Here is an 11,799-nt window from a genome sequence, read left to right as displayed (position 1 = left end):
GTTTTTCTCTATTTCCTAGCACAAAAAATACAGATTTTCAAGATGGCTGCCATACCGATAATTGCAACAGTTATGTCATTATTCAAGATGGCTGTCATGGCATCCTAATTGACAAGATCATGACTTCGGTGGCTTAGAGCAGTTTGTCGTGGGGGAATTCAAGCCACTTTTAGGAATTTTGAAGCCATTGGCATTTATGAAGAATAAAACGGGAAATTTTACCTCTAAACGGGAATTTTTCCTTCGAAATAGAGAAATTTGTAGGAAATTTGTCAAATATTGTAATCATATTTAAGGATTTTGAGGAAATTTGACACCAAAAATGGCCACCGTGACGTCACAATCCAAGATAGCATCGGAAAACCACAATCCACAGCCTGAAGCCTGGGCCAGAACATACTTTTCTATACTACTCCACCCTGGCCTCGGACATACCAAAAAATACTACTCGGGGGCACTCCCGTTTCCTCCAGTAAAGCATTTAGTCAATGCCCATCCACATCGCTTCACCGTTCATCGTCTCTAAAGGCCTGGTTGTGTACTAGAAGTTATGCCTCAGTTTATTTATTCGTTGTTACGTATAAAATTGACGCACTGAAACAAGAACTTCACATCAAAACCTGTGCTTCACTTGCATAAGCAGAAATAATGTATTTTTACAGGTATGGTTGGCTGGCGATCATCTATTCCTGAGTGCTCGCTGGAAACCATGGGTCCATTGTACGTGTCTCCGCTGCAGACCCTCTGGCCCGACGAGTTCTCCGACAACCTGTTGCACGTCTTCATTGGCTGAAGATATCTGTTGTTTGATGGCGTGCAATTGTGTTCTCTGCTCTTGCAGCTTTCAGTACATATTGTAACTGGAAGTCATAATCTTAACTATACTATAAGCTTTAAATAAAGTGACACTGAAATATTGTATTTACGTTGATTTTTAGGAAGCTACGAATATCAAGGCTCTCAAAATAACATTTTGATTGTTCTATCGCATTTTAAAAAGTTAATTTTCAAGTATCCATGCTAAAAACTGATTTGTACTATCTAAAACACATCATGTATTACTGTGCATAATTGAAATACAAAAGTAAGTAGTTTGAAATCGAGAGCGCAATGATAGGGTTCAGAAGGTGGAGTGGTACGATGACCTACAGCCATCTTGCATTTCGAAGACCTCTGACTTACAAAATTTTACTTTTTTCCTTATAAACTACTTAAAATTCTTCAAAAGTCACAACATTTCCCTTTTTCAAAGAGACTTTTTGTTTCTTAAAACCAACCACCATAATTGTTACCGCAGATGAATCTGGTACACACATCCCTCATTTAGCATGTCTTCAGATTGCGCGGATTCATTTAGCGCGATGCTAATTTTACTGCCCCAGTCTTGAATAGCACTTCTGTAAATTTAAGTTAGCACGAAATCTCGGCAGGTAAAAAAAAAAAGTCGAGTACGACGCCACGAAGTCTGTTTCAACTCCTGTAAACAACAGTTGTGCCGTGGGATACAGTTAGCCAAACAAGGGGGGAAGAGATGAGCGCGCAGGTCTGTCTACGCTAACGGCTGTTGTACAAACATCAGTTATGGCTAGTTAAATTGGAGTGTAAAGGACCAAATGTTTTTACGTCCGCGTGTATGCCGCCGTGATGTACCGTTGTCTCCCGCCCTCAGACTGGGCCGTGAACTCATTCTAGCCAGTGGCAGGGAATTCGCTCAAGCAAAAGCAACGACTGCCCATTCAGCTGCCGGTAACTGTACGTGCTTGATCACTCATAATGCCTCGTGTTCAAGTATTTGAGACAAAACTAGAAGTATTACGGTGCGCAGATTGTCATGAAGGCCACGCTTATGTTGGTCGCACTTTAATTTTAAGCAAGTCAACTGTGCGCACAATCGTACGAAATAAGGACTCTTACCAAAGGTTTATATAAGTCTGACGCTGTTGGTTGTACTTGCGGGAATATTTGACATTAGATACCGGAACAGAAATTAACAGATGATTCACGTGGAAAAGGTTGTTAAATGAATGTTACAATGAAAAAGATAATCATTTGCCTGACAGAATTCGTGTGAACCAGGTAGTAGTTGGAAAAGGGGGGTTCAAGCACAGGCGCAGGAGCCAGGAGCCGGCCGCCATCTTGGATGACGTCATTTTTGACCCAAAATTCCTCAAAATTCCTCAAAAATGACTCAAAATGACTCAAAATTTCCCGTTTTCGAGAAAAAAATTCCCGTTTCGAGGGAAAAAATTCCCGTTTCGAGGGAAAATTTCCCGTTTTATTCCGTAAAAATCCCAGTGGATAGAAAAGTCCTAAAAGTGGCTTAATCATCCCTAACGCAAGCCACTGTGAAGCCGCTATCAGGACTTGACCTTTGACCTTGCTAATCTATGCTAATCTATGCTAATCTATGCCAATCTATGCCAATCTACGCTAATCTATGCAAATCTATGCCAATCTATGCTAATCTATGCCAATCTATGCTAATCCATGCTAATCTATGCTAATCTGTATGCTAATCCATACTAATCTGTATGCCAATCCATGCTAATCCATCCACCATTTTGTATTTCTAGAAATTTCCACCAACTTTGAATCGTGACGTCACCGTTGCACTTTGTGTCACGGACGCCATCTTGGATTTGAATTTTTTTTTTCGAACTTTGAAATTCGATGTAAACATCAACCACCATCTTGTTTTCGTCTGCTGGTGGCCGCCATCTTGTTTTCGTCTGCTGGTGGCCGCCATCTTGTTTTCGTCTGCTGGAGGCAGCCATCTTGTGAGAGTGCGCTCACGCCATGTTAGTTTAATTCTTACCCGCTAGAGTGCAGTAATCATTTATTATTACTGTGACACCCACCATCTTGTCATTTGGCCACCATCTTGAAAATCCATAATTATTTAGCTAGGAATTCGGGAAAGATTCCAAAATTTATTAAATAAATCACCCATTAATTTATTTATTGAATCGCTGGATTCCCGTCCTTTGTTTGATACCTGATCGATGCAATAATGTCTAATTTTATGTAAAATAATAATAATTTCAATAAACCATCTTCAACATTCTTAAAGAGACTTAAAAAACCTCTACTACCATCATCCTATAAACCATCAACACCAACATCTTGGAAAATTCGTAATTATATTGCTAGAGATTCGGGAAAAAGTTACAAATTCATTAAATAAATTTGCAAACAATAAAATGATTAATTAGGTCGACTCAGGCCCTTGACACGATTCGGAATGAAGATGGAAAAAAATAAACATAATATAATAGTGGCAGGTTCGAGAAAGAAAACAACACAAGTTCTTTCACAAAATAAACTTTATTACATAATTTCTACTTTACTATACGAACACTTGCGAAAGCCAGCAATCTTATAATCATTTAGGTCCGCAGCGGCGTGAAATGACTAATTCTTAGCTCCAATCGGCTTATACTAGAAAGAGTCCAGCCAGAACCTTTACAGACATAGTCCTCCTCTTCTTGACAGAGTTTCTGGATACCGTTTTTAACATTATGCTTCACATCGTTAGAACTGTAAATTACTGCAGCCGATGTCTTGAATGCACACTTCTTCACTTCGTCTTCGAATGGATACGGCTTTCCATATATACAGTCCAACCACAAGTTGTATTTTAATGAACCGTTTGTTGCTACATCATCAGTAAGCTGATTGATTATGTTCTCTTTGATATCATCAAGAAAATTACAAATGTCTTTCGACTCACCTAACGTATTTGGATAATAGTAGTCTTTCAATGTCCCACGAAATGCAGACTACGCCAAGTAGAACCCATTATCATTCACTTGTAATGCGCCGAACACAGTCTTAGGTTTATTTTCATGTTCAGACGTCATACCAATCGGTTGCTGCACATCGGTTTTCTTGCTTGTTCTCTTACGAGTCTCCAATCTAAAGCGAGGAGTCGAAGTTTCTACAGGTAGTTCTTCAGTAGACACACAGACTTTACCGTTGCATTTTTTCACATGTCGTCGCAAACTGTCAATACGTGTAAACCATTCATGACACCCATCACAGCGAAACTTTATACGAGATGGATTCTTCTTGCATTTACTCCGCTCATGTCTTCGTGCATCATGAGAAAATGCGAACGACATATCACAGTAGCTGCAAGGATACCGTGGTGATGAAGACGATCCTTTCAGACCCGAACCAGATGATGTTGTTGCAGCAGTTACACCATCTCCAGGCATACTCTTATGAACATCAATACATCGTTGCTGCACCGAAACCTTTACTTTCTGCCGCACAGCAGGTCCTTTGCATGTCTTCATGTGCGTTTTCATATTATCTTGTCTTGCAAATTGCTTGTGACATTTCTCACAAACAAACATTTTACGATAAGGGTTCTTAGCGCATTCTCTCCTCTCATGTCGTCGAGTATTGCTGCTGTTTGTGAAAATCTTGTCACAGTAACAGCACCGATGTTCGTTAGTCGGTGTTGAATCACCAGTCATTGAAGTTTCCATCGAGGGCGAAACGAAGTTCGAAGAGTTTTCCTGCGTAGTCAGCACCACCGACATTAAAGTCTCTCCTGCTGACGGTATCGCGACTGTTGAAATCTCCTCTTTTGATGACGTCGTCTTTGCCGACGGGATCTGCACCTTCTCCACCGTAGCTGACGTCAGGGTTCCCGTAGACGATGGTGCGTCGTCCATCAAGTTCGGCGTTTTAGATGGTAAAGATGCCATCGAAGTCTCAAGAACAGGCAATTACACGACGTATGCACCAGTAGAATCAAACTAGGTGATCCTTACACCGACGACGTCAGTAACAAACTGAGCGACCTGCTGTCCAGGACTCGCTTATATACACGCACCGGTTGGAATAATACTCTAGTCAAATCAAGAACCAATTACTATAATACTCGAGTCAAAACACCATTGAAAGAAGAAGCGCACCAAAATAAGGTAACGCATTTGGAAACAAATTCATCAAATGAAATGAACACGCAATGCACGCACTTGCAGCTTTCATCTCAAGGTATCATTTAAATTTCATTCAAGCGAAGTATCAAACCAATGTCACATCATATTATCATCCTATTGGTCATACTATCCTCAAAATATAACAGTCTTATAAATCACACCAGTTATAGAAGGACTTATAGTTTATAACACACATCATTTCAGCCATTGTTCTTTAACAAATTCGAATTTAAAAATGTAAAATGTAAGTACTTGTTAAGTTGAAGAACCAGGTACGTAAATATATTATATACTTTATGGACACTGTAGGCACAAAAACCATGAAAGTACATATGTAAGAATGATATTTAATAAAACTAATATTAGCTCTATACCCACACGACTATGTGTTGACTGCTGTGTCTAGGGTGTTGACCTCAATTTATACCGCTAGGACCTCCCTCCAGTCCAGTCACGTGTACCGTTGCTTCCGCTGTTGTCCCCCGCCTTGCTGGCGGCCTCCAATATTCGAACGAGGTGATCAACCATCCAAACCCTAAACATGTTCGCATTGTGTCTTGAGATCGGACCTGGACATCCAAGTTACATAGAGTATAATATACTCTGAAATACATAATAAAGAGAAAATTGATATAAATAACATTATACTTGGCTTAATAGTTCCAGAAGTAATGAACACACTGCTTGACCAGTGACAGGTGTAACTAAATATTAAATATATTTTATTTTCCATTACCTTTCGTGGAATTTATTAATCATTCACTCTACGAAAAACAACTCAAGACAATATACCTGACCATCGAATTAAAATACAGTACCGCTATGCCTTACATGAAAGTCTAATTATTCGATAATCTGAATAACCTATAAATCGTTCATGTACAAAGCCACACATACAGGCCAATTGTCTATGGACCATCAGACCGAGTCATGACAATATCAGACGTATAGGTTAGAATTTTCAGAACCGCAGGACCTTCTTCGTCTTTAGATAATTACAGTCATTTAGACCATCATGAAATCTTAATACATACTAAAGGACCAAGCGACCTTGAAAAATATTTTAGTAACACCAAGAGGTTTTGAACTAGTAAATATTCAGTCACTACATATTTTACTATGCGCAATCAACAAAAAGGAAGCACCATCAACGAAAAGACAACACATTTGTAAACACCATCAACAAAAAGGAAGCACAATCGGAAGCACATTCATAGAAAAGGAAGCACAATCGGAAGCACAATCACAAAAAGGAAGCACATTTGGAAGCACAATCACAAAAAGGAAGCACATTTGGAAGCACAATCCACAAAAAGGAAGCACATTTGGAAGCACATGCAACGAAAAAGGAAGCACAATCATAGAAACAACGCACAATCGGAAGCACAATCAACAAAATGGAAGCACATTCGGAAGCACATTCACAGAAAAGGAAGCACAATCGGAAGCACAATCACAAAAAGGAAGCACATTTGGAAGCACAACCACAAAAAGGAAGCACATTTGGAAGCACAACCACAAAAAGGAAGCACATTTGGAAGCACAATCCACAAAAAGGAAGCACATTTGGAAGCACATTCAACGAAAAAGGAAGCACAATCATAGAAACCACGCACAATCGGAAGCACAATCAACAAAAAGGAAGCACATTTTGGAAGCACCATCAACAAAAAGGAAGCACATTTTGGAAGCACCATCAAAAAGGCAGCACATTTTGGAAGCACAATCAAAAAAGGCAGCACATTTGGAAGCACCATCAACAAAAGAAGGAAACACATTTTGGAAGCACAATCAAAAAAAGGCAGCACATTTGGAAGCACCATCAACAAAAAGAAGAAAGCACATTTTGGAAGCACCATCAAAAGGCAGCACATTTGGTAACACAAGTTACGAGAACTAAGTCTTAGTTAGAAATCAGAATGAAAGAAATAAAAACATTAAATTTTTACTTTTAATATTTAATTTATTTCTTAAGATTATACAAATAGAAGTAAAATAAGCCATTATTGTATGTAGCCAGCTTTCCTCAGTTCTTCGAGTATGAAGGATATTTCTTTTATGCACGAATAGTTTCCTGCACAAAGCGAGCCATGTAGAAGTCTTAGCCGGTCAACCAATAAGTTTGGATCTTTCCACGATGTGTAATCAATCTCTTCTACCACCATCTCACTTGCTTGTTTATTATAAATACTTTTAATATCACAATCGCCCCAGTGATCATAATAAGCGTTATCAGATTTATTTATTATAACACGTCGTTTCCATCGTTTCGGTCTCAGGACACCGGTTCATTCTTCGATCTTGTCAGCTTTAGGTGCTTCATCACAGTCTATGCTTTTGTCAACAGCCTCAGAGTTACTGTTACAATCACTGTAGAAGACATCCTCTTCACCCAGATTACCATATGAATTCGATATCGATGATGTCGAAGTGCCATTATCGTCTTCATGCTTCCTTTTTAGGAGTCCATCATTTTTACAAAGTAAGAAAGATCTACTTGAATTCGGCTGGAATGTATTCTCACTTTTCACGTTAAGGATTCTTCCATTGTCTTCATTCTTCCATAAATCATCATCGTCCTTCAATTTAAGTTCTTTGTCGAGATCGGAAGAGCCACGAACATAATCTCTCTCAAGACAAGGAAAATTATTGTCGTAATGCAGATCACTATTCCTTAGTCTAGTAGATCCACCGTTGTACTCTGGCTTGTACGTAGGCTTAACGTTACAAGTTCTGTCATGTCTTTTTAAGCTCTCTCTCCGCGTAAACGACTTGTTACATCGAACGCAACTTATCATATTGCGTAGCGGATTTTTAACACAGTCATTCTTCTGGTGTTGTCTTCCATTCTTTCTCAAGATAAATTCTTTGCTGCAAAACTTACACCTGTGTCCTTTCGATACAGCGACAGACACCGAATCAGGATTCATATTAGTTACTGTGACTAATGTTAGATACAAACAGACAGTTTTCCAATTGGAACCATTACTTAAATATAATTTTTTAAATATTTCTTAAGCGATAGTTATCTCATGCAAAGGTACTTGTTGTAAGTAGTTCTGCTTTTCAACAACAGATGACACCACGTATTGCTTGCAGGTAAATATTATTTCTTTCTTTCATGCGGGATGCAGGATTCTCACTAACGATCGCAATAGAGGGATGGCATCGCTAGACTCCAAGGAGAAGGTAGTTTGTTCTTCCAGTTAGTGTTTCTCAGATTTCTCAGGGTATATATTATTATTTGACTGAATAATGATTTTTTTTTAAATTCCACCTAATAAAAATAAAATAGAAGCACTCAGAGAAAACCATCAGGGATGATGTCGTTTATAAACATCATAAATTACCATTTTTTTAAAAGAAAGTCCAAATTTAATCCTGCTTAAGCAAAGAGTTCACAAGCCCGCTTGTGCTAGAACTCTCATGTTGCTTAAGCAAAGAGTTCACAAGCCCGCTTGTGCTAGAACTCTCATGTTGCTTAAGCAAAGAGTTCACAAGCGGGCTTGTGCTAGAACTCTCATGTTGCTTAAGCAAAGAGTTCACAAGCGGGCTTGTGCTAGAACTCTCATGTTGCTTAAGCAAAGAGTTCACAAGCGGGGCTTGTGAACTCTTTGCTTAAGCAGGATTAAATTTGGACTTTTTTTTAAAAAAATGGTAATTTATGATGTTTATAAACGACATCATCCCTGATGGTTTTCTCTGAGTGCTTCTATTTTATTTTTATTAGGTGGAATTTAAAAAAAAATCATTATTCAGTCAAATAATAATATATACCCTGAGAAATCTGAGAAACACTAACTGGAAGAACAAACTACCTTCTCCTTGGAGTCTAGCGATGCCATCCCTCTATTGCGATCGTTAGTGAGAATCCTGCATCCCGCATGAAAGAAAGAAATAATATTTACCTGCAAGCAATACGTGGTGTCATCTGTTGTTGAAAAGCAGAACTACTTACAACAAGTACCTTTGCATGAGATAACTATCGCTTAAGAAATATTTAAAAAATTATATTTAAGTAATGGTTCCAATTGGAAAACTGTTTGTTTGTATCTAACATTAGTCACAGTAACTAATATGAATCATGATTCGGTGTCTGTCGCTGTATCGAAAGGACACAGGTGTAAGTTTTGCAGCAAAGAATTTATCTTGAGAAAGAATGGAAGACAACACCAGAAGAATGACTGTGTTAAAAATCCGCTACGCAATATGATAAGTTGCGTTCGATGTAACAAGTCGTTTACGCGGAGAGAGAGCTTAAAAAGACATGACAGAACTTGTAACGTTAAGCCTACGTACAAGCCAGAGTACAACGGTGGATCTACTAGACTAAGGAATAGTGATCTGCATTACGACAATAATTTTCCTTGTCTTGAGAGAGATTATGTTCGTGGCTCTTCCGATCTCGACAAAGAACTTAAATTGAAGGACGATGATGATTTATGGAAGAATGAAGACAATGGAAGAATCCTTAACGTGAAAAGTGAGAATACATTCCAGCCGAATTCAAGTAGATCTTTCTTACATTGTAAAAATGATGGACTCCTAAAAAGGAAGCATGAAGACGATAATGGCACTTCGACATCATCGATATCGAATTCATATGGTAATCTGGGTGAAGAGGATGTCTTCTACAGTGATTGTAACAGTAACTCTGAGGCTGTTGACAAAAGCATAGACTGTGATGAAGCACCTAAAGCTGACAAGATCGAAGAATGTAACGGTGTCCTGAGACCGAAACGATGGAAACGACGTGTTATAATAAATAAATCTGATAACGCTTATTATGATCACTGGGGCGATTGTGATATTAAAAGTATTTATAATAAACAAGCAAGTGAGATGGTGGTAGAAGAGATTGATTACACATCGTGGAAAGATCCAAACTTATTGGTTGACCGGCTAAGACTTCTACATGGCTCGCTTTGTGCAGGAAACTATTCGTGCATAAAAGAAATATCCTTCATACTCGAAGAACTGAGGAAAGCAGGCTACATACAATAATGGCTTATTTTACTTCTATTTGTATAATCTTAAGAAATAAATTAAATATTAAAAGTAAAAATTTAATGTTTTTATTTCTTTCATTCTGATTTCTAACTAAGACTTAGTTCTCGTAACTTGTGTTACCAAATGTGCTGCCTTTTGATGGTGCTTCCAAAATGTGCTTTCTTCTTTTTGTTGATGGTGCTTCCAAATGTGCTGCCTTTTTTTGATTGTGCTTCCAAAATGTGTTTCCTTCTTTTGTTGATGGTGCTTCCAAATGTGCTGCCTTTTTTGATTGTGCTTCCAAAATGTGCTGCCTTTTTGATGGTGCTTCCAAAATGTGCTTCCTTTTTGTTGATGGTGCTTCCAAAATGTGCTTCCTTTTTGTTGATTGTGCTTCCGATTGTGCGTGGTTTCTATGATTGTGCTTCCTTTTTCGTTGAATGTGCTTCCAAATGTGCTTCCTTTTTGTGGATTGTGCTTCCAAATGTGCTTCCTTTTTGTGGTTGTGCTTCCAAATGTGCTTCCTTTTTGTGGTTGTGCTTCCAAATGTGCTTCCTTTTTGTGATTGTGCTTCCGATTGTGCTTCCTTTTCTGTGAATGTGCTTCCGAATGTGCTTCCATTTTGTTGATTGTGCTTCCGATTGTGCGTTGTTTCTATGATTGTGCTTCCTTTTTCGTTGCATGTGCTTCCAAATGTGCTTCCTTTTTGTGGATTGTGCTTCCAAATGTGCTTCCTTTTTGTGATTGTGCTTCCAAATGTGCTTCCTTTTTGTGATTGTGCTTCCGATTGTGCTTCCTTTTCTATGAATGTGCTTCCGATTGTGCTTCCTTTTTGTTGATGGTGTTTACAAATGTGTTGTCTTTTCGTTGATGGTGCTTCCTTTTTGTTGATTGCGCATAGTAAAATATGTAGTGACTGAATATTTACTAGTTCAAAACCTCTTGGTGTTACTAAAATATTTTTCAAGGTCGCTTGGTCCTTTAGTATGTATTAAGATTTCATGATGGTCTAAATGACTGTAATTATCTAAAGACGAAGAAGGTCCTGCGGTTCTGAAAATTCTAACCTATACGTCTGATATTGTCATGACTCGGTCTGATGGTCCATAGACAATTGGCCTGTATGTGTGGCTTTGTACATGAACGATTTATAGGTTATTCAGATTATCGAATAATTAGACTTTCATGTAAGGCATAGCGGTACTGTATTTTAATTCGATGGTCAGGTATATTGTCTTGAGTTGTTTTTCGTAGAGTGAATGATTAATAAATTCCACGAAAGGTAATGGAAAATAAAATATATTTAATATTTAGTTACACCTGTCACTGGTCAAGCAGTGTGTTCATTACTTCTGGAACTATTAAGCCAAGTATAATGTTATTTATATCAATTTTCTCTTTATTATGTATTTCAGAGTATATTATACTCTATGTAACTTGGATGTCCAGGTCCGATCTCAAGACACAATGCGAACATGTTTAGGGTTTGGATGGTTGATCACCTCGTTCGAATATTGGAGGCCGCCAGCAAGGCGGGGGACAACAGCGGAAGCAACGGTACACGTGACTGGACTGGAGGGAGGTCCTAGCGGTATAAATTGAGGTCAACACCCTAGACACAGCAGTCAACACATAGTCGTGTGGGTATAGAGCTAATATTAGTTTTATTAAATATCATTCTTACATATGTACTTTCATGGTTTTTGTGCCTACAGTGTCCATAAAGTATATAATATATTTACGTACCTGGTTCTTCAACTTAACAAGTACTTACATTTTACATTTTTAAATTCGAATTTGTTAAAGAACAATGGCTGAAATGATGTGTGTTATAAACTATAAGTCCTTCTATAACTGG

Source organism: Bacillus rossius, chromosome 5, assembly GCF_032445375.1.
Source record: "Bacillus rossius redtenbacheri isolate Brsri chromosome 5, Brsri_v3, whole genome shotgun sequence".
Classification (NCBI taxonomy): domain Eukaryota; kingdom Metazoa; phylum Arthropoda; class Insecta; order Phasmatodea; family Bacillidae; genus Bacillus; species Bacillus rossius.
This window is presented reverse-complemented; position numbering follows the sequence as displayed.